Below are 22,796 nucleotides of genomic sequence, written 5' to 3'. Positions count from 1 at the left end.
CCTGCTCCGTGGGCACAAGACGTCTGTGGGCTAGGCTGCAGACTGTGCAGGACAGACCACAGGGACCCGATCGTAGTCAGGTGGAGCCTCGTGTCAAGGCTGTAGGGCTTGGCCCTTGTCCTCCTCTTCATGGGAAGGCACCGGTTCTCCTTTGTATGTGCCTCTCACCTATAGTAATGTGGCCATGCCTCTGCACCAGAGTCTAAACACCACCTGTGTTTAGCCTGTCTCTGCCAATGGACAGGCCCTACCTTGAGTCCCACAGTATAGACGCCTGTGAAGACCATGCCACGTGTTGCTGTTCTTGCTGAGGATCCCAGCCCCTGACGTGGGAGTCCCGTTCGAGGGCAGAGGTGACCTTCCCTGCAGTGATGAGGACTCAGGACATGGACCCGGATGTGGCAGCCCGACTAATGGCAGGTGTTGCCCAGAGGCCGAGCCCGTGAGGCACAATGGCCGTTGACATGCCAGGTCCCTTGTCAGTAGCGCACCCCCGCTTCAGGCGGCTGTTGTTTGGCTCTCAGTGTAGCATGGGCACCACTTGCCTAGGGCTGTTCTGCCCACACGCCAAGAGCCAAATTGTCATGTGTGTGGGACCAGTCACCTGTCCGACCTTCGTGTGGCCACCTCTTCTCATAGGGCTTCGTGAAGGCCTGAGGCGTGCATCCATTCATTACCTGAGGCCCGCTGCCCTCACAGGGCTCATTGCCTTTCCCCATGGTCGCTGAGGTTTCATGCTGCGCCCGGTCACGGCTCAGCTAATGGGGCAACGTAATCCACATCGACATCGCTTCGAAGGTGGAAAGTGGGTATTTGGAGGAGAGTCCTTGTGCTGCGCTTTGCCAGAGGGCTTCGGACACGTGGTGTCTCAGGGCTTTGCAACGTCCCCTGAGGTCAGTCACGTCATCTCATGCTATTACGGGCCAGCGTCTGAGGCCATGCATCCCCGGATTGCCCATGTACTTTGCGCTGATGAACTCTAAACGTTAGCTCCTGAGCCACGGATGGCCAGCCTGCCAGCCTGCCAGCCTGCCCTGCACACGCACACATGTGCACACCTGCTTGCTGGTAAACCCATAGAATCACACTGATGCGCACACACTCAAACACACCCACAGAGGGCCCCACACAAACAGACGCATGCACATCCCCACTCATGGCGTGTGGTCTTACCAGAAACATTGTCATATTCTAACAAGGAAATTCCTAGACACACATGAGACAGAGGCACATCCCCTTGTGTGGGATGACGTGGGCCCGTTCCATCTCACTGATGAGCAGCTAGCCCTGTGGGACAGAGGGACAGCACAGGGAGATGCAAAGCTTCCCCCACGGAACCGTTTGGATCGCTCAGGCCACCTGAGCGCCTGGGTGGGTACGTCACACATCCGCCTGATTTCTCCACACCTCCTCAGGTGCTGAGGCCTAGCTAGGCTTCCTGTTGACATGGAGAAGAAGACCTTCCTTTGCTTTCCATGGTGGTGTGGAGAGATGCTGGCGGGCCCTGTGGCAGAAGAGTGGTCCAGGACGGGGAACCTGCGCACGGATCACCAGAGGTAAGCTTTTGTTGTCTCAAAGTGTACTGATGGCACTAGAAGGTCCTGAGATGGCCTGCGGACCTGCCAGCTGGCTTGTGCTCCTGGCCATGGACGTTGGCTCTCCAAGAAGATTGCCTTTGCCTCTTGCTCAGGGGCATAGCTGTGGATGGTGTCCAGGGTACTGGAGGGTGCTGAGGCCACGGGGAGACCCTATGAGCTGTTCAGCCTGCGTAGTTCAATATACCAGGAGGCCGAGAAAGTGCTTGGATCGATGATGACTCCCTCAATCTGCATTCCTTGGAAAAGCTGAACAAAATGAGTGAGAACTCCCTGCCGTCGTTCTCATCGCAACTGAGGTCCAGCACGTTGTCTCCCCCAGGGAAGGAAGGAGTGAGGGACAGCTTCGTCGTGCCACACGCTAGCAACCGCCACCACCACCACCACCACCACCACCACCAGCAGCAGCAACACCACCACCACCATCTCCACCCAAGGGCCCTGGGATCAGAGTGCAAGGCGGAGGGCTGAGGGCCTAGAAACCGTGTGCTCTCCTTGGGTGGGAGTCCTCGACTTGGTGGTCCTCCATGACATGTCTGGGCTTTGGTGGCGTCTCAGACAGCCAGCAGCCAAGTGATAGGAGTTGCGTTAGGCGGCTTTGGCAGGGTCTTGAGAGCATCTATGTCAGAGTACATCGGCCAGGCCAAAGATTGAGCCAGTTCTCCTGCTGGTGTGTGGTGCCCCCCTTTCAGGGCCAGGTGCCGCCGGTGTACAGGTGGACTCCCGACCGGGCAAGGAGCAATCTCTGTCCCAGGCCTCTGTCCCACGTCCTCAGCTGAGTGCTGAACAGGGTTGCGGGAGGACAGGAAAGACACCAGATGGGTTCGGTGCATTTGATAGAGCCGTAATTCATCTGAGGCCAGACAAGGACAGAGACACACAACTCGCACGCGCACACGAATACACATACAAACATACAGAAGGACACACACAGTCACACACACGCTCACACACTCATAGTCGCATGCACAGGCATGCAAACACAAACACACACACACACACACAAACACACACACACAGACACACCAGGAAGTCCAGGAGAGCTCATGGTGTGCGTTCAGGGCAGGAGTGTAGAAGCTTTGCTGGCCACTGGGAAGAATGGGAATGGCAGGGCCAAGGGCGTCCGGAGGAAACGTGCGTGCGGGCAGGGCAGCTGACGGCCTCCCTACCCCTGGATGGTGTTACGAAAACCAACGGGTCAGAGCTTCGTGGGCTGTTTGCGGCCCCTCCACCTTCCCCCATGGGCTGCGATTTACGGCCTTACGGGGCCGCCTGCCGATGGTGCCGAGGGCTCTGTCCGACCCACCCCTGGCCACGAGTTTCCCAAAGAAGGGCTCTCCTGGGTGTCTACCCTGTGCCTGTGATAGCCTTGCCGGCCATTCCCACCCTGGTTGTCCCTCCCTTTGCCAGCTGGCCTTGCATACTTGGCCGTGCAGACCTTGTTTCCTGGCCTGCCGGGCTCCTGCGTGAAGGCATCCACCCAGGGCAGCCCTTGGTCAGCATCCGGAGTGGCTCCTTCCTGCTCCGTGGGCACAAGACGTCTGTGGGCTAGGCTGCAGACTGTGCAGGACAGACCACAGGGACCCGATCGTAGTCAGGTGGAGCCTCGTGTCAAGGCTGTAGGGCTTGGCCCTTGTCCTCCTCTTCATGGGAAGGCACCGGTTCTCCTTTGTATGTGCCTCTCACCTATAGTAATGTGGCCATGCCTCTGCACCAGAGTCTAAACACCACCTGTGTTTAGCCTGTCTCTGCCAATGGACAGGCCCTACCTTGAGTCCCACAGTATAGACGCCTGTGAAGACCATGCCACGTGTTGCTGTTCTTGCTGAGGATCCCAGCCCCTGACGTGGGAGTCCCGTTCGAGGGCAGAGGTGACCTTCCCTGCAGTGATGAGGACTCAGGACATGGACCCGGATGTGGCAGCCCGACTAATGGCAGGTGTTGCCCAGAGGCCGAGCCCGTGAGGCACAATGGCCGTTGACATGCCAGGTCCCTTGTCAGTAGCGCACCCCCGCTTCAGGCGGCTGTTGTTTGGCTCTCAGTGTAGCATGGGCACCACTTGCCTAGGGCTGTTCTGCCCACACGCCAAGAGCCAAATTGTCATGTGTGTGGGACCAGTCACCTGTCCGACCTTCGTGTGGCCACCTCTTCTCATAGGGCTTCGTGAAGGCCTGAGGCGTGCATCCATTCATTACCTGAGGCCCGCTGCCCTCACAGGGCTCATTGCCTTTCCCCATGGTCGCTGAGGTTTCATGCTGCGCCCGGTCACGGCTCAGCTAATGGGGCAACGTAATCCACATCGACATCGCTTCGAAGGTGGAAAGTGGGTATTTGGAGGAGAGTCCTTGTGCTGCGCTTTGCCAGAGGGCTTCGGACACGTGGTGTCTCAGGGCTTTGCAACGTCCCCTGAGGTCAGTCACGTCATCTCATGCTATTACGGGCCAGCGTCTGAGGCCATGCATCCCCGGATTGCCCATGTACTTTGCGCTGATGAACTCTAAACGTTAGCTCCTGAGCCACGGATGGCCAGCCTGCCAGCCTGCCAGCCTGCCCTGCACACGCACACATGTGCACACCTGCTTGCTGGTAAACCCATAGAATCACACTGATGCGCACACACTCAAACACACCCACAGAGGGCCCCACACAAACAGACGCATGCACATCCCCACTCATGGCGTGTGGTCTTACCAGAAACATTGTCATATTCTAACAAGGAAATTCCTAGACACACATGAGACAGAGGCACATCCCCTTGTGTGGGATGACGTGGGCCCGTTCCATCTCACTGATGAGCAGCTAGCCCTGTGGGACAGAGGGACAGCACAGGGAGATGCAAAGCTTCCCCCACGGAACCGTTTGGATCGCTCAGGCCACCTGAGCGCCTGGGTGGGTACGTCACACATCCGCCTGATTTCTCCACACCTCCTCAGGTGCTGAGGCCTAGCTAGGCTTCCTGTTGACATGGAGAAGAAGACCTTCCTTTGCTTTCCATGGTGGTGTGGAGAGATGCTGGCGGGCCCTGTGGCAGAAGAGTGGTCCAGGACGGGGAACCTGCGCACGGATCACCAGAGGTAAGCTTTTGTTGTCTCAAAGTGTACTGATGGCACTAGAAGGTCCTGAGATGGCCTGCGGACCTGCCAGCTGGCTTGTGCTCCTGGCCATGGACGTTGGCTCTCCAAGAAGATTGCCTTTGCCTCTTGCTCAGGGGCATAGCTGTGGATGGTGTCCAGGGTACTGGAGGGTGCTGAGGCCACGGGGAGACCCTATGAGCTGTTCAGCCTGCGTAGTTCAATATACCAGGAGGCCGAGAAAGTGCTTGGATCGATGATGACTCCCTCAATCTGCATTCCTTGGAAAAGCTGAACAAAATGAGTGAGAACTCCCTGCCGTCGTTCTCATCGCAACTGAGGTCCAGCACGTTGTCTCCCCCAGGGAAGGAAGGAGTGAGGGACAGCTTCGTCGTGCCACACGCTAGCAACCGCCACCACCACCACCACCACCACCACCACCAGCAGCAGCAACACCACCACCACCATCTCCACCCAAGGGCCCTGGGATCAGAGTGCAAGGCGGAGGGCTGAGGGCCTAGAAACCGTGTGCTCTCCTTGGGTGGGAGTCCTCGACTTGGTGGTCCTCCATGACATGTCTGGGCTTTGGTGGCGTCTCAGACAGCCAGCAGCCAAGTGATAGGAGTTGCGTTAGGCGGCTTTGGCAGGGTCTTGAGAGCATCTATGTCAGAGTACATCGGCCAGGCCAAAGATTGAGCCAGTTCTCCTGCTGGTGTGTGGTGCCCCCCTTTCAGGGCCAGGTGCCGCCGGTGTACAGGTGGACTCCCGACCGGGCAAGGAGCAATCTCTGTCCCAGGCCTCTGTCCCACGTCCTCAGCTGAGTGCTGAACAGGGTTGCGGGAGGACAGGAAAGACACCAGATGGGTTCGGTGCATTTGATAGAGCCGTAATTCATCTGAGGCCAGACAAGGACAGAGACACACAACTCGCACGCGCACACGAATACACATACAAACATACAGAAGGACACACACAGTCACACACACGCTCACACACTCATAGTCGCATGCACAGGCATGCAAACACAAACACACACACACACACAAACACACACACACAGACACACCAGGAAGTCCAGGAGAGCTCATGGTGTGCGTTCAGGGCAGGAGTGTAGAAGCTTTGCTGGCCACTGGGAAGAATGGGAATGGCAGGGCCAAGGGCGTCCGGAGGAAACGTGCGTGCGGGCAGGGCAGCTGACGGCCTCCCTACCCCTGGATGGTGTTACGAAAACCAACGGGTCAGAGCTTCGTGGGCTGTTTGCGGCCCCTCCACCTTCCCCCATGGGCTGCGATTTACGGCCTTACGGGGCCGCCTGCCGATGGTGCCGAGGGCTCTGTCCGACCCACCCCTGGCCACGAGTTTCCCAAAGAAGGGCTCTCCTGGGTGTCTACCCTGTGCCTGTGATAGCCTTGCCGGCCATTCCCACCCTGGTTGTCCCTCCCTTTGCCAGCTGGCCTTGCATACTTGGCCGTGCAGACCTTGTTTCCTGGCCTGCCGGGCTCCTGCGTGAAGGCATCCACCCAGGGCAGCCCTTGGTCAGCATCCGGAGTGGCTCCTTCCTGCTCCGTGGGCACAAGACGTCTGTGGGCTAGGCTGCAGACTGTGCAGGACAGACCACAGGGACCCGATCGTAGTCAGGTGGAGCCTCGTGTCAAGGCTGTAGGGCTTGGCCCTTGTCCTCCTCTTCATGGGAAGGCACCGGTTCTCCTTTGTATGTGCCTCTCACCTATAGTAATGTGGCCATGCCTCTGCACCAGAGTCTAAACACCACCTGTGTTTAGCCTGTCTCTGCCAATGGACAGGCCCTACCTTGAGTCCCACAGTATAGACGCCTGTGAAGACCATGCCACGTGTTGCTGTTCTTGCTGAGGATCCCAGCCCCTGACGTGGGAGTCCCGTTCGAGGGCAGAGGTGACCTTCCCTGCAGTGATGAGGACTCAGGACATGGACCCGGATGTGGCAGCCCGACTAATGGCAGGTGTTGCCCAGAGGCCGAGCCCGTGAGGCACAATGGCCGTTGACATGCCAGGTCCCTTGTCAGTAGCGCACCCCCGCTTCAGGCGGCTGTTGTTTGGCTCTCAGTGTAGCATGGGCACCACTTGCCTAGGGCTGTTCTGCCCACACGCCAAGAGCCAAATTGTCATGTGTGTGGGACCAGTCACCTGTCCGACCTTCGTGTGGCCACCTCTTCTCATAGGGCTTCGTGAAGGCCTGAGGCGTGCATCCATTCATTACCTGAGGCCCGCTGCCCTCACAGGGCTCATTGCCTTTCCCCATGGTCGCTGAGGTTTTATGCTGCGCCCGGTCACGGCTCAGCTAATGGGGCAACGTAATCCACATCGACATCGCTTCGAAGGTGGAAAGTGGGTATTTGGAGGAGAGTCCTTGTGCTGCGCTTTGCCAGAGGGCTTCGGACACGTGGTGTCTCAGGGCTTTGCAACGTCCCCTGAGGTCAGTCACGTCATCTCATGCTATTACGGGCCAGCGTCTGAGGCCATGCATCCCCGGATTGCCCATGTACTTTGCGCTGATGAACTCTAAACGTTAGCTCCTGAGCCACGGATGGCCAGCCTGCCAGCCTGCCAGCCTGCCCTGCACACGCACACATGTGCACACCTGCTTGCTGGTAAACCCATAGAATCACACTGATGCGCACACACTCAAACACACCCACAGAGGGCCCCACACAAACAGACGCATGCACATCCCCACTCATGGCGTGTGGTCTTACCAGAAACATTGTCATATTCTAACAAGGAAATTCCTAGACACACATGAGACAGAGGCACATCCCCTTGTGTGGGATGACGTGGGCCCGTTCCATCTCACTGATGAGCAGCTAGCCCTGTGGGACAGAGGGACAGCACAGGGAGATGCAAAGCTTCCCCCACGGAACCGTTTGGATCGCTCAGGCCACCTGAGCGCCTGGGTGGGTACGTCACACATCCGCCTGATTTCTCCACACCTCCTCAGGTGCTGAGGCCTAGCTAGGCTTCCTGTTGACATGGAGAAGAAGACCTTCCTTTGCTTTCCATGGTGGTGTGGAGAGATGCTGGCGGGCCCTGTGGCAGAAGAGTGGTCCAGGACGGGGAACCTGCGCACGGATCACCAGAGGTAAGCTTTTGTTGTCTCAAAGTGTACTGATGGCACTAGAAGGTCCTGAGATGGCCTGCGGACCTGCCAGCTGGCTTGTGCTCCTGGCCATGGACGTTGGCTCTCCAAGAAGATTGCCTTTGCCTCTTGCTCAGGGGCATAGCTGTGGATGGTGTCCAGGGTACTGGAGGGTGCTGAGGCCACGGGGAGACCCTATGAGCTGTTCAGCCTGCGTAGTTCAATATACCAGGAGGCCGAGAAAGTGCTTGGATCGATGATGACTCCCTCAATCTGCATTCCTTGGAAAAGCTGAACAAAATGAGTGAGAACTCCCTGCCGTCGTTCTCATCGCAACTGAGGTCCAGCACGTTGTCTCCCCCAGGGAAGGAAGGAGTGAGGGACAGCTTCGTCGTGCCACACGCTAGCAACCGCCACCACCACCACCACCACCACCACCACCACCAGCAGCAGCAACACCACCACCACCATCTCCACCCAAGGGCCCTGGGATCAGAGTGCCTGGCGGAGGGCTGAGGGCCTAGAAACCGTGTGCTCTCCTTGGGTGGGAGTCCTCGACTTGGTGGTCCTCCATGACATGTCTGGGCTTTGGTGGCGTCTCAGACAGCCAGCAGCCAAGTGATAGGAGTTGCGTTAGGCGGCTTTGGCAGGGTCTTGAGAGCATCTATGTCAGAGTACATCGGCCAGGCCAAAGATTGAGCCAGTTCTCCTGCTGGTGTGTGGTGCCCCCCTTTCAGGGCCAGGTGCCGCCGGTGTACAGGTGGACTCCCGACCGGGCAAGGAGCAATCTCTGTCCCAGGCCTCTGTCCCACGTCCTCAGCTGAGCGCTGAACAGGGTTGCGGGAGGACAGGAAAGACACCAGATGGGTTCGGTGCATTTGATAGAGCCGTAATTCATCTGAGGCCAGACAAGGACAGAGACACACAACTCGCACGCGCACACAAATACACATACAAACATACAGAAGGACACACACAGTCACACACACGCTCACACACTCATAGTCGCATGCACAGGCATGCAAACACAAACACACACACACACACACACACAAACACACACACACAGACACACCAGGAAGTCCAGGAGAGCTCATGGTGTACGTTCAGGGCAGGAGTGTAGAAGCTTTGCTGGCCACTGGGAAGAATGGGAATGGCAGGGCCAAGGGCGTCCGGAGGAAACGTGCGTGCGGGCAGGGCAGCTGACGGCCTCCCTACCCCTGGATGGTGTTACGAAAACCAACGGGTCAGAGCTTCGTGGGCTGTTTGCGGCCCCTCCACCTTCCCCCATGGGCTGCGATTTACGGCCTTACGGGGCCGCCTGCCGATGGTGCCGAGGGCTCTGTCCGACCCACCCCTGGCCACGAGTTTCCCAAAGAAGGGCTCTCCTGGGTGTCTACCCTGTGCCTGTGATAGCCTTGCCGGCCATTCCCACCCTGGTTGTCCCTCCCTTTGCCAGCTGGCCTTGCATACTTGGCCGTGCAGACCTTGTTTCCTGGCCTGCCGGGCTCCTGCGTGAAGGCATCCACCCAGGGCAGCCCTTGGTCAGCATCCGGAGTGGCTCCTTCCTGCTCCGTGGGCACAAGACGTCTGTGGGCTAGGCTGCAGACTGTGCAGGACAGACCACAGGGACCCGATCGTAGTCAGGTGGAGCCTCGTGTCAAGGCTGTAGGGCTTGGCCCTTGTCCTCCTCTTCATGGGAAGGCACCGGTTCTCCTTTGTATGTGCCTCTCACCTATAGTAATGTGGCCATGCCTCTGCACCAGAGTCTAAACACCACCTGTGTTTAGCCTGTCTCTGCCAATGGACAGGCCCTACCTTGAGTCCCACAGTATAGACGCCTGTGAAGACCATGCCACGTGTTGCTGTTCTTGCTGAGGATCCCAGCCCCTGACGTGGGAGTCCCGTTCGAGGGCAGAGGTGACCTTCCCTGCAGTGATGAGGACTCAGGACATGGACCCGGATGTGGCAGCCCGACTAATGGCAGGTGTTGCCCAGAGGCCGAGCCCGTGAGGCACAATGGCCGTTGACATGCCAGGTCCCTTGTCAGTAGCGCACCCCCGCTTCAGGCGGCTGTTGTTTGGCTCTCAGTGTAGCATGGGCACCACTTGCCTAGGGCTGTTCTGCCCACACGCCAAGAGCCAAATTGTCATGTGTGTGGGACCAGTCACCTGTCCGACCTTCGTGTGGCCACCTCTTCTCATAGGGCTTCGTGAAGGCCTGAGGCGTGCATCCATTCATTACCTGAGGCCCGCTGCCCTCACAGGGCTCATTGCCTTTCCCCATGGTCGCTGAGGTTTCATGCTGCGCCCGGTCACGGCTCAGCTAATGGGGCAACGTAATCCACATCGACATCGCTTCGAAGGTGGAAAGTGGGTATTTGGAGGAGAGTCCTTGTGCTGCGCTTTGCCAGAGGGCTTCGGACACGTGGTGTCTCAGGGCTTTGCAACGTCCCCTGAGGTCAGTCACGTCATCTCATGCTATTACGGGCCAGCGTCTGAGGCCATGCATCCCCGGATTGCCCATGTACTTTGCGCTGATGAACTCTAAACGTTAGCTCCTGAGCCACGGATGGCCAGCCTGCCAGCCTGCCAGCCTGCCCTGCACACGCACACATGTGCACACCTGCTTGCTGGTAAACCCATAGAATCACACTGATGCGCACACACTCAAACACACCCACAGAGGGCCCCACACAAACAGACGCATGCACATCCCCACTCATGGCGTGTGGTCTTACCAGAAACATTGTCATATTCTAACAAGGAAATTCCTAGACACACATGAGACAGAGGCACATCCCCTTGTGTGGGATGACGTGGGCCCGTTCCATCTCACTGATGAGCAGCTAGCCCTGTGGGACAGAGGGACAGCACAGGGAGATGCAAAGCTTCCCCCACGGAACCGTTTGGATCGCTCAGGCCACCTGAGCGCCTGGGTGGGTACGTCACACATCCGCCTGATTTCTCCACACCTCCTCAGGTGCTGAGGCCTAGCTAGGCTTCCTGTTGACATGGAGAAGAAGACCTTCCTTTGCTTTCCATGGTGGTGTGGAGAGATGCTGGCGGGCCCTGTGGCAGAAGAGTGGTCCAGGACGGGGAACCTGCGCACGGATCACCAGAGGTAAGCTTTTGTTGTCTCAAAGTGTACTGATGGCACTAGAAGGTCCTGAGATGGCCTGCGGACCTGCCAGCTGGCTTGTGCTCCTGGCCATGGACGTTGGCTCTCCAAGAAGATTGCCTTTGCCTCTTGCTCAGGGGCATAGCTGTGGATGGTGTCCAGGGTACTGGAGGGTTCTGAGGCCACGGGGAGACCCTATGAGCTGTTCAGCCTGCGTAGTTCAATATACCAGGAGGCCGAGAAAGTGCTTGGATCGATGATGACTCCCTCAATCTGCATTCCTTGGAAAAGCTGAACAAAATGAGTGAGAACTCCCTGCCGTCGTTCTCATCGCAACTGAGGTCCAGCACGTTGTCTCCCCCAGGGAAGGAAGGAGTGAGGGACAGCTTCGTCGTGCCACACGCTAGCAACCGCCACCACCACCACCACCACCACCACCAGCAGCAGCAACACCACCACCACCATCTCCACCCAAGGGCCCTGGGATCAGAGTGCAAGGCGGAGGGCTGAGGGCCTAGAAACCGTGTGCTCTCCTTGGGTGGGAGTCCTCGACTTGGTGGTCCTCCATGACATGTCTGGGCTTTGGTGGCGTCTCAGACAGCCAGCAGCCAAGTGATAGGAGTTGCGTTAGGCGGCTTTGGCAGGGTCTTGAGAGCATCTATGTCAGAGTACATCGGCCAGGCCAAAGATTGAGCCAGTTCTCCTGCTGGTGTGTGGTGCCCCCCTTTCAGGGCCAGGTGCCGCCGGTGTACAGGTGGACTCCCGACCGGGCAAGGAGCAATCTCTGTCCCAGGCCTCTGTCCCACGTCCTCAGCTGAGTGCTGAACAGGGTTGCGGGAGGACAGGAAAGACACCAGATGGGTTCGGTGCATTTGATAGAGCCGTAATTCATCTGAGGCCAGACAAGGACAGAGACACACAACTCGCACGCGCACACGAATACACATACAAACATACAGAAGGACACACACAGTCACACACACGCTCACACACTCATAGTCGCATGCACAGGCATGCAAACACAAACACACACACACACACACACACACAAACACACACACACAGACACACCAGGAAGTCCAGGAGAGCTCATGGTGTACGTTCAGGGCAGGAGTGTAGAAGCTTTGCTGGCCACTGGGAAGAATGGGAATGGCAGGGCCAAGGGCGTCCGGAGGAAACGTGCGTGCGGGCAGGGCAGCTGACGGCCTCCCTACCCCTGGATGGTGTTACGAAAACCAACGGGTCAGAGCTTCGTGGGCTGTTTGCGGCCCCTCCACCTTCCCCCATGGGCTGCGATTTACGGCCTTACGGGGCCGCCTGCCGATGGTGCCGAGGGCTCTGTCCGACCCACCCCTGGCCACGAGTTTCCCAAAGAAGGGCTCTCCTGGGTGTCTACCCTGTGCCTGTGATAGCCTTGCCGGCCATTCCCACCCTGGTTGTCCCTCCCTTTGCCAGCTGGCCTTGCATACTTGGCCGTGCAGACCTTGTTTCCTGGCCTGCCGGGCTCCTGCGTGAAGGCATCCACCCAGGGCAGCCCTTGGTCAGCATCCGGAGTGGCTCCTTCCTGCTCCGTGGGCACAAGACGTCTGTGGGCTAGGCTGCAGACTGTGCAGGACAGACCACAGGGACCCGATCGTAGTCAGGTGGAGCCTCGTGTCAAGGCTGTAGGGCTTGGCCCTTGTCCTCCTCTTCATGGGAAGGCACCGGTTCTCCTTTGTATGTGCCTCTCACCTATAGTAATGTGGCCATGCCTCTGCACCAGAGTCTAAACACCACCTGTGTTTAGCCTGTCTCTGCCAATGGACAGGCCCTACCTTGAGTCCCACAGTATAGACGCCTGTGAAGACCATGCCACGTGTTGCTGTTCTTGCTGAGGATCCCAGCCCCTGACGTGGGAGTCCCGTTCGAGGGCAGAGGTGACCTTCCCTGCAGTGATGAGGACTCAGGACATGGACCCGGATGTGGCAGCCCGACTAATGGCAGGTGTTGCCCAGAGGCCGAGCCCGTGAGGCACAATGGCCGTTGACATGCCAGGTCCCTTGTCAGTAGCGCACCCCCGCTTCAGGCGGCTGTTGTTTGGCTCTCAGTGTAGCATGGGCACCACTTGCCTAGGGCTGTTCTGCCCACACGCCAAGAGCCAAATTGTCATGTGTGTGGGACCAGTCACCTGTCCGACCTTCGTGTGGCCACCTCTTCTCATAGGGCTTCGTGAAGGCCTGAGGCGTGCATCCATTCATTACCTGAGGCCCGCTGCCCTCACAGGGCTCATTGCCTTTCCCCATGGTCGCTGAGGTTTCATGCTGCGCCCGGTCACGGCTCAGCTAATGGGGCAACGTAATCCACATCGACATCGCTTCGAAGGTGGAAAGTGGGTATTTGGAGGAGAGTCCTTGTGCTGCGCTTTGCCAGAGGGCTTCGGACACGTGGTGTCTCAGGGCTTTGCAACGTCCCCTGAGGTCAGTCACGTCATCTCATGCTATTACGGGCCAGCGTCTGAGGCCATGCATCCCCGGATTGCCCATGTACTTTGCGCTGATGAACTCTAAACGTTAGCTCCTGAGCCACGGATGGCCAGCCTGCCAGCCTGCCAGCCTGCCCTGCACACGCACACATGTGCACACCTGCTTGCTGGTAAACCCATAGAATCACACTGATGCGCACACACTCAAACACACCCACAGAGGGCCCCACACAAACAGACGCATGCACATCCCCACTCATGGCGTGTGGTCTTACCAGAAACATTGTCATATTCTAACAAGGAAATTCCTAGACACACATGAGACAGAGGCACATCCCCTTGTGTGGGATGACGTGGGCCCGTTCCATCTCACTGATGAGCAGCTAGCCCTGTGGGACAGAGGGACAGCACAGGGAGATGCAAAGCTTCCCCCACGGAACCGTTTGGATCGCTCAGGCCACCTGAGCGCCTGGGTGGGTACGTCACACATCCGCCTGATTTCTCCACACCTCCTCAGGTGCTGAGGCCTAGCTAGGCTTCCTGTTGACATGGAGAAGAAGACCTTCCTTTGCTTTCCATGGTGGTGTGGAGAGATGCTGGCGGGCCCTGTGGCAGAAGAGTGGTCCAGGACGGGGAACCTGCGCACGGATCACCAGAGGTAAGCTTTTGTTGTCTCAAAGTGTACTGATGGCACTAGAAGGTCCTGAGATGGCCTGCGGACCTGCCAGCTGGCTTGTGCTCCTGGCCATGGACGTTGGCTCTCCAAGAAGATTGCCTTTGCCTCTTGCTCAGGGGCATAGCTGTGGATGGTGTCCAGGGTACTGGAGGGTGCTGAGGCCACGGGGAGACCCTATGAGCTGTTCAGCCTGCGTAGTTCAATATACCAGGAGGCCGAGAAAGTGCTTGGATCGATGATGACTCCCTCAATCTGCATTCCTTGGAAAAGCTGAACAAAATGAGTGAGAACTCCCTGCCGTCGTTCTCATCGCAACTGAGGTCCAGCACGTTGTCTCCCCCAGGGAAGGAAGGAGTGAGGGACAGCTTCGTCGTGCCACACGCTAGCAACCGCCACCACCACCACCACCACCACCACCACCACCAGCAGCAACACCACCACCACCATCTCCACCCAAGGGCCCTGGGATCAGAGTGCAAGGCGGAGGGCTGAGGGCCTAGAAACCGTGTGCTCTCCTTGGGTGGGAGTCCTCGACTTGGTGGTCCTCCATGACATGTCTGGGCTTTGGTGGCGTCTCAGACAGCCAGCAGCCAAGTGATAGGAGTTGCGTTAGGCGGCTTTGGCAGGGTCTTGAGAGCATCTATGTCAGAGTACATCGGCCAGGCCAAAGATTGAGCCAGTTCTCCTGCTGGTGTGTGGTGCCCCCCTTTCAGGGCCAGGTGCCGCCGGTGTACAGGTGGACTCCCGACCGGGCAAGGAGCAATCTCTGTCCCAGGCCTCTGTCCCACGTCCTCAGCTGAGTGCTGAACAGGGTTGCGGGAGGACAGGAAAGACACCAGATGGGTTCGGTGCATTTGATAGAGCCGTAATTCATCTGAGGCCAGACAAGGACAGAGACACACAACTCGCACGCGCACACGAATACACATACAAACATACAGAAGGACACACACAGTCACACACACGCTCACACACTCAGAGTCGCATGCACAGGCATGCAAACACACACACACACACACACACACACACACAAACACACACACACAGACACACCAGGAAGTCCAGGAGAGCTCATGGTGTACGTTCAGGGCAGGAGTGTAGAAGCTTTGCTGGCCACTGGGAAGAATGGGAATGGCAGGGCCAAGGGCGTCCGGAGGAAACGTGCGTGCGGGCAGGGCAGCTGACGGCCTCCCTACCCCTGGATGGTGTTACGAAAACCAACGGGTCAGAGCTTCGTGGGCTGTTTGCGGCCCCTCCACCTTCCCCCATGGGCTGCGATTTACGGCCTTACGGGGCCGCCTGCCGATGGTGCCGAGGGCTCTGTCCGACCCACCCCTGGCCACGAGTTTCCCAAAGAAGGGCTCTCCTGGGTGTCTACCCTGTGCCTGTGATAGCCTTGCCGGCCATTCCCACCCTGGTTGTCCCTCCCTTTGCCAGCTGGCCTTGCGTACTTGGCCGTGCAGACCTTGTTTCCTGGCCTGCCGGGCTCCTGCGTGAAGGCATCCACCCAGGGCAGCCCTTGGTCAGCATCCGGAGTGGCTCCTTCCTGCTCCGTGGGCACAAGACGTCTGTGGGCTAGGCTGCAGACTGTGCAGGACAGACCACAGGGACCCGATCGTAGTCAGGTGGAGCCTCGTGTCAAGGCTGTAGGGCTTGGCCCTTGTCCTCCTCTTCATGGGAAGGCACCGGTTCTCCTTTGTATGTGCCTCTCACCTATAGTAATGTGGCCATGCCTCTGCACCAGAGTCTAAACACCACCTGTGTTTAGCCTGTCTCTGCCAATGGACAGGCCCTACCTTGAGTCCCACAGTATAGACGCCTGTGAAGACCATGCCACGTGTTGCTGTTCTTGCTGAGGATCCCAGCCCCTGACGTGGGAGTCCCGTTCGAGGGCAGAGGTGACCTTCCCTGCAGTGATGAGGACTCAGGACATGGACCCGGATGTGGCAGCCCGACTAATGGCAGGTGTTGCCCAGAGGCCGAGCCCGTGAGGCACAATGGCCGTTGACATGCCAGGTCCCTTGTCAGTAGCGCACCCCCGCTTCAGGCGGCTGTTGTTTGGCTCTCAGTGTAGCATGGGCACCACTTGCCTAGGGCTGTTCTGCCCACACGCCAAGAGCCAAATTGTCATGTGTGTGGGACCAGTCACCTGTCCGACCTTCGTGTGGCCACCTCTTCTCATAGGGCTTCGTGAAGGCCTGAGGCGTGCATCCATTCATTACCTGAGGCCCGCTGCCCTCACAGGGCTCATTGCCTTTCCCCATGGTCGCTGAGGTTTCATGCTGCGCCCGGTCACGGCTCAGCTAATGGGGCAACGTAATCCACATCGACATCGCTTCGAAGGTGGAAAGTGGGTATTTGGAGGAGAGTCCTTGTGCTGCGCTTTGCCAGAGGGCTTCGGACACGTGGTGTCTCAGGGCTTTGCAACGTCCCCTGAGGTCAGTCACGTCATCTCATGCTATTACGGGCCAGCGTCTGAGGCCATGCATCCCCGGATTGCCCATGTACTTTGCGCTGATGAACTCTAAACGTTAGCTCCTGAGCCACGGATGGCCAGCCTGCCAGCCTGCCAGCCTGCCCTGCACACGCACACATGTGCACACCTGCTTGCTGGTAAACCCATAGAATCACACTGATGCGCACACACTCAAACACACCCACAGAGGGCCCCACACAAACAGACGCATGCACATCCCCACTCATGGCGTGTGGTCTTACCAGAAACATTGTCATATTCTAACAAGGAAATTCCTAGACACACATGAGACAGAGGCACATCCCCTTGTGTGGGATGACGTGGGCCCGTTCCATCTCACTGATGAGCAGCTAGCCCTGTGGGACAGAGGGACAGCACAGGGAGATGCAAAGCTTCCCCCACGGAACCGTTTGGATCGCTCAGGCCACCTGAGTGCCTGGGTGGGTACGTCACACATCCGCCTGATTTCTCCACACCTCCTCAGGTGCTGAGGCCTAGCTAGGCTTCCTGTTGACATGGAGAAGAAGACCTTCCTTTGCTTTCCATGGTGGTGTGGAGAGATGCTGGCGGGCCCTGTGGCAGAAGAGTGGTCCAGGACGGGGAACCTGCGCACGGATCACCAGAGGTAAGCTTTTGTTGTCTCAAAGTGTACTGATGGCACTAGAAGGTCCTGAGATGGCCTGCGGACCTGCCAGCTGGCTTGTGCTCCTGGCCATGGACGTTGGCTCTCCAAGAAGATTGCCTTTGCCTCTTGCTCAGGGGCATAGCTGTGGATGGTGTCCAGGGTACTGGAGGGTGCTGAGGCCACGGGGAGACCCTATGAGCTGTTCAGCCTGCGTAGTTCAATATACCAGGAGGCCGAGAAAGTGCTTGGATCGATGATGACTCCCTCAATCTGCATTCCTTGGAAAAGCTGAACAAAATGAGTGAGAACTCCCTGCCGTCGTTCTCATCGCAACTGAGGTCCAGCACGTTGTCTCCCCCAGGGAAGGAAGGAGTGAGGGACAGCTTCGTCGTGCCACACGCTAGCAACCGCCACCACCACCACCACCACCACCACCACCAGCAGCAGCAACACCACCACCACCATCTCCACCCAAGGGCCCTGGGATCAGAGTGCAAGGCGGAGGGCTGAGGGCCTAGAAACCGTGTGCTCTCCTTGGGTGGGAGTCCTCGACTTGGTGGTCCTCCATGACATGTCTGGGCTTTGGTGGCGTCTCAGACAGCCAGCAGCCAAGTGATAGGAGTTGCGTTAGGCGGCTTTGGCAGGGTCTTGAGAGCATCTATGTCAGAGTACATCGGCCAGGCCAAAGATTGAGCCAGTTCTCCTGCTGGTGTGTGGTGCCCCCCTTTCAGGGCCAGGTGCCGCCGGTGTACAGGTGGACTCCCGACCGGGCAAGGAGCAATCTCTGTCCCAGGCCTCTGTCCCACGTCCTCAGCTGAGTGCTGAACAGGGTTGCGGGAGGACAGGAAAGACACCAGATGGGTTCGGTGCATTTGATAGAGCCGTAATTCATCTGAGGCCAGACAAGGACAGAGACACACAACTCGCACGCGCACACGAATACACATACAAACATACAGAAGGACACACACAGTCACACACACGCTCACACACTCATAGTCGCATGCACAGGCATGCAAACACAAACACACACACACACACACAAACACACACACACAGACACACCAGGAAGTCCAGGAGAGCTCATGGTGTGCGTTCAGGGCAGGAGTGTAGAAGCTTTGCTGGCCACTGGGAAGAATGGGAATGGCAGGGCCAAGGGCGTCCGGAGGAAACGTGCGTGCGGGCAGGGCAGCTGACGGCCTCCCTACCCCTGGATGGTGTTACGAAAACCAACGGGTCAGAGCTTCGTGGGCTGTTTGCGGCCCCTCCACCTTCCCCCATGGGCTGCGATTTACGGCCTTACGGGGCCGCCTGCCGATGGTGCCGAGGGCTCTGTCCGACCCACCCCTGGCCACGAGTTTCCCAAAGAAGGGCTCTCCTGGGTGTCTACCCTGTGCCTGTGATAGCCTTGCCGGCCATTCCCACCCTGGTTGTCCCTCCCTTTGCCAGCTGGCCTTGCATACTTGGCCGTGCAGACCTTGTTTCCTGGCCTGCCGGGCTCCTGCGTGAAGGCATCCACCCAGGGCAGCCCTTGGTCAGCATCCGGAGTGGCTCCTTCCTGCTCCGTGGGCACAAGACGTCTGTGGGCTAGGCTGCAGACTGTGCAGGACAGACCACAGGGACCCGATCGTAGTCAGGTGGAGCCTCGTGTCAAGGCTGTAGGGCTTGGCCCTTGTCCTCCTCTTCATGGGAAGGCACCGGTTCTCCTTTGTATGTGCCTCTCACCTATAGTAATGTGGCCATGCCTCTGCACCAGAGTCTAAACACCACCTGTGTTTAGCCTGTCTCTGCCAATGGACAGGCCCTACCTTGAGTCCCACAGTATAGACGCCTGTGAAGACCATGCCACGTGTTGCTGTTCTTGCTGAGGATCCCAGCCCCTGACGTGGGAGTCCCGTTCGAGGGCAGAGGTGACCTTCCCTGCAGTGATGAGGACTCAGGACATGGACCCGGATGTGGCAGCCCGACTAATGGCAGGTGTTGCCCAGAGGCCGAGCCCGTGAGGCACAATGGCCGTTGACATGCCAGGTCCCTTGTCAGTAGCGCACCCCCGCTTCAGGCGGCTGTTGTTTGGCTCTCAGTGTAGCATGGGCACCACTTGCCTAGGGCTGTTCTGCCCACACGCCAAGAGCCAAATTGTCATGTGTGTGGGACCAGTCACCTGTCCGACCTTCGTGTGGCCACCTCTTCTCATAGGGCTTCGTGAAGGCCTGAGGCGTGCATCCATTCATTACCTGAGGCCCGCTGCCCTCACAGGGCTCATTGCCTTTCCCCATGGTCGCTGAGGTTTCATGCTGCGCCCGGTCACGGCTCAGCTAATGGGGCAACGTAATCCACATCGACATCGCTTCGAAGGTGGAAAGTGGGTATTTGGAGGAGAGTCCTTGTGCTGCGCTTTGCCAGAGGGCTTCGGACACGTGGTGTCTCAGGGCTTTGCAACGTCCCCTGAGGTCAGTCACGTCATCTCATGCTATTACGGGCCAGCGTCTGAGGCCATGCATCCCCGGATTGCCCATGTACTTTGCGCTGATGAACTCTAAACGTTAGCTCCTGAGCCACGGATGGCCAGCCTGCCAGCCTGCCAGCCTGCCCTGCACACGCACACATGTGCACACCTGCTTGCTGGTAAACCCATAGAATCACACTGATGCGCACACACTCAAACACACCCACAGAGGGCCCCACACAAACAGACGCATGCACATCCCCACTCATGGCGTGTGGTCTTACCAGAAACATTGTCATATTCTAACAAGGAAATTCCTAGACACACATGAGACAGAGGCACATCCCCTTGTGTGGGATGACGTGGGCCCGTTCCATCTCACTGATGAGCAGCTAGCCCTGTGGGACAGAGGGACAGCACAGGGAGATGCAAAGCTTCCCCCACGGAACCGTTTGGATCGCTCAGGCCACCTGAGCGCCTGGGTGGGTACGTCACACATCCGCCTGATTTCTCCACACCTCCTCAGGTGCTGAGGCCTAGCTAGGCTTCCTGTTGACATGGAGAAGAAGACCTTCCTTTGCTTTCCATGGTGGTGTGGAGAGATGCTGGCGGGCCCTGTGGCAGAAGAGTGGTCCAGGACGGGGAACCTGCGCACGGATCACCAGAGGTAAGCTTTTGTTGTCTCAAAGTGTACTGATGGCACTAGAAGGTCCTGAGATGGCCTGCGGACCTGCCAGCTGGCTTGTGCTCCTGGCCATGGACGTTGGCTCTCCAAGAAGATTGCCTTTGCCTCTTGCTCAGGGGCATAGCTGTGGATGGTGTCCAGGGTACTGGAGGGTTCTGAGGCCACGGGGAGACCCTATGAGCTGTTCAGCCTGCGTAGTTCAATATACCAGGAGGCCGAGAAAGTGCTTGGATCGATGATGACTCCCTCAATCTGCATTCCTTGGAAAAGCTGAACAAAATGAGTGAGAACTCCCTGCCGTCGTTCTCATCGCAACTGAGGTCCAGCACGTTGTCTCCCCCAGGGAAGGAAGGAGTGAGGGACAGCTTCGTCGTGCCACACGCTAGCAACCGCCACCACCACCACCACCACCACCACCAGCAGCAGCAACACCACCACCACCATCTCCACCCAAGGGCCCTGGGATCAGAGTGCAAGGCGGAGGGCTGAGGGCCTAGAAACCGTGTGCTCTCCTTGGGTGGGAGTCCTCGACTTGGTGGTCCTCCATGACATGTCTGGGCTTTGGTGGCGTCTCAGACAGCCAGCAGCCAAGTGATAGGAGTTGCGTTAGGCGGCTTTGGCAGGGTCTTGAGAGCATCTATGTCAGAGTACATCGGCCAGGCCAAAGATTGAGCCAGTTCTCCTGCTGGTGTGTGGTGCCCCCCTTTCAGGGCCAGGTGCCGCCGGTGTACAGGTGGACTCCCGACCGGGCAAGGAGCAATCTCTGTCCCAGGCCTCTGTCCCACGTCCTCAGCTGAGTGCTGAACAGGGTTGCGGGAGGACAGGAAAGACACCAGATGGGTTCGGTGCATTTGATAGAGCCGTAATTCATCTGAGGCCAGACAAGGACAGAGACACACAACTCGCACGCGCACACGAATACACATACAAACATACAGAAGGACACACACAGTCACACACACGCTCACACACTCATAGTCGCATGCACAGGCATGCAAACACAAACACACACACACACACACACAAACACACACACACAGACACACCAGGAAGTCCAGGAGAGCTCATGGTGTACGTTCAGGGCAGGAGTGTAGAAGCTTTGCTGGCCACTGGGAAGAATGGGAATGGCAGGGCCAAGGGCGTCCGGAGGAAACGTGCGTGCGGGCAGGGCAGCTGACGGCCTCCCTACCCCTGGATGGTGTTACGAAAACCAACGGGTCAGAGCTTCGTGGGCTGTTTGCGGCCCCTCCACCTTCCCCCATGGGCTGCGATTTACGGCCTTACGGGGCCGCCTGCCGATGGTGCCGAGGGCTCTGTCCGACCCACCCCTGGCCACGAGTTTCCCAAAGAAGGGCTCTCCTGGGTGTCTACCCTGTGCCTGTGATAGCCTTGCCGGCCATTCCCACCCTGGTTGTCCCTCCCTTTGCCAGCTGGCCTTGCATACTTGGCCGTGCAGACCTTGTTTCCTGGCCTGCCGGGCTCCTGCGTGAAGGCATCCACCCAGGGCAGCCCTTGGTCAGCATCCGGAGTGGCTCCTTCCTGCTCCGTGGGCACAAGACGTCTGTGGGCTAGGCTGCAGACTGTGCAGGACAGACCACAGGGACCCGATCGTAGTCAGGTGGAGCCTCGTGTCAAGGCTGTAGGGCTTGGCCCTTGTCCTCCTCTTCATGGGAAGGCACCGGTTCTCCTTTGTATGTGCCTCTCACCTATAGTAATGTGGCCATGCCTCTGCACCAGAGTCTAAACACCACCTGTGTTTAGCCTGTCTCTGCCAATGGACAGGCCCTACCTTGAGTCCCACAGTATAGACGCCTGTGAAGACCATGCCACGTGTTGCTGTTCTTGCTGAGGATCCCAGCCCCTGACGTGGGAGTCCCGTTCGAGGGCAGAGGTGACCTTCCCTGCAGTGATGAGGACTCAGGACATGGACCCGGATGTGGCAGCCCGACTAATGGCAGGTGTTGCCCAGAGGCCGAGCCCGTGAGGCACAATGGCCGTTGACATGCCAGGTCCCTTGTCAGTAGCGCACCCCCGCTTCAGGCGGCTGTTGTTTGGCTCTCAGTGTAGCATGGGCACCACTTGCCTAGGGCTGTTCTGCCCACACGCCAAGAGCCAAATTGTCATGTGTGTGGGACCAGTCACCTGTCCGACCTTCGTGTGGCCACCTCTTCTCATAGGGCTTCGTGAAGGCCTGAGGCGTGCATCCATTCATTACCTGAGGCCCGCTGCCCTCACAGGGCTCATTGCCTTTCCCCATGGTCGCTGAGGTTTCATGCTGCGCCCGGTCACGGCTCAGCTAATGGGGCAACGTAATCCACATCGACATCGCTTCGAAGGTGGAAAGTGGGTATTTGGAGGAGAGTCCTTGTGCTGCGCTTTGCCAGAGGGCTTCGGACACGTGGTGTCTCAGGGCTTTGCAACGTCCCCTGAGGTCAGTCACGTCATCTCATGCTATTACGGGCCAGCGTCTGAGGCCATGCATCCCCGGATTGCCCATGTACTTTGCGCTGATGAACTCTAAACGTTAGCT

The 22,796-nt window shown here is 58.2% G+C and overlaps 7 non-coding genes across 7 annotated transcripts; all 7 read left to right on the top strand.

Moving 5' to 3' along the window:
- Window positions 1–1,803: 1,803 nt before the first annotated feature.
- LOC144303966 (small nucleolar RNA SNORD116) lies at window positions 1,804–1,898 on the top strand. The gene has a single exon (XR_013370951.1). It is a non-coding gene; the product is annotated as a small nucleolar RNA SNORD116 (small nucleolar RNA).
- A 3,018-nt stretch (window positions 1,899–4,916) lies between these two features.
- LOC144303965 (small nucleolar RNA SNORD116) lies at window positions 4,917–5,011 on the top strand. Its single transcript, XR_013370950.1, has one exon. It is a non-coding gene; the product is annotated as a small nucleolar RNA SNORD116 (small nucleolar RNA).
- A 3,016-nt stretch (window positions 5,012–8,027) lies between these two features.
- On the top strand, window positions 8,028–8,122 carry LOC144303964 (small nucleolar RNA SNORD116). Its single transcript, XR_013370949.1, has one exon. It is a non-coding gene; the product is annotated as a small nucleolar RNA SNORD116 (small nucleolar RNA).
- A 3,025-nt stretch (window positions 8,123–11,147) lies between these two features.
- LOC144303963 (small nucleolar RNA SNORD116) lies at window positions 11,148–11,242 on the top strand. Its single transcript, XR_013370948.1, has one exon. It is a non-coding gene; the product is annotated as a small nucleolar RNA SNORD116 (small nucleolar RNA).
- A 3,021-nt stretch (window positions 11,243–14,263) lies between these two features.
- On the top strand, window positions 14,264–14,358 carry LOC144303959 (small nucleolar RNA SNORD116). Its single transcript, XR_013370947.1, has one exon. It is a non-coding gene; the product is annotated as a small nucleolar RNA SNORD116 (small nucleolar RNA).
- A 3,024-nt stretch (window positions 14,359–17,382) lies between these two features.
- On the top strand, window positions 17,383–17,477 carry LOC144303949 (small nucleolar RNA SNORD116). Its single transcript, XR_013370940.1, has one exon. It is a non-coding gene; the product is annotated as a small nucleolar RNA SNORD116 (small nucleolar RNA).
- A 3,018-nt stretch (window positions 17,478–20,495) lies between these two features.
- On the top strand, window positions 20,496–20,590 carry LOC144303943 (small nucleolar RNA SNORD116). The gene has a single exon (XR_013370937.1). It is a non-coding gene; the product is annotated as a small nucleolar RNA SNORD116 (small nucleolar RNA).
- Window positions 20,591–22,796: the final 2,206 nt, after the last annotated feature.

Source organism: Canis aureus, chromosome 2 (genome assembly GCF_053574225.1).
Source record: "Canis aureus isolate CA01 chromosome 2, VMU_Caureus_v.1.0, whole genome shotgun sequence".
In the NCBI taxonomy this organism is placed as follows: Eukaryota; Metazoa; Chordata; class Mammalia; order Carnivora; family Canidae; genus Canis; species Canis aureus.
This window is presented reverse-complemented; position numbering and strand designations above follow the sequence as displayed.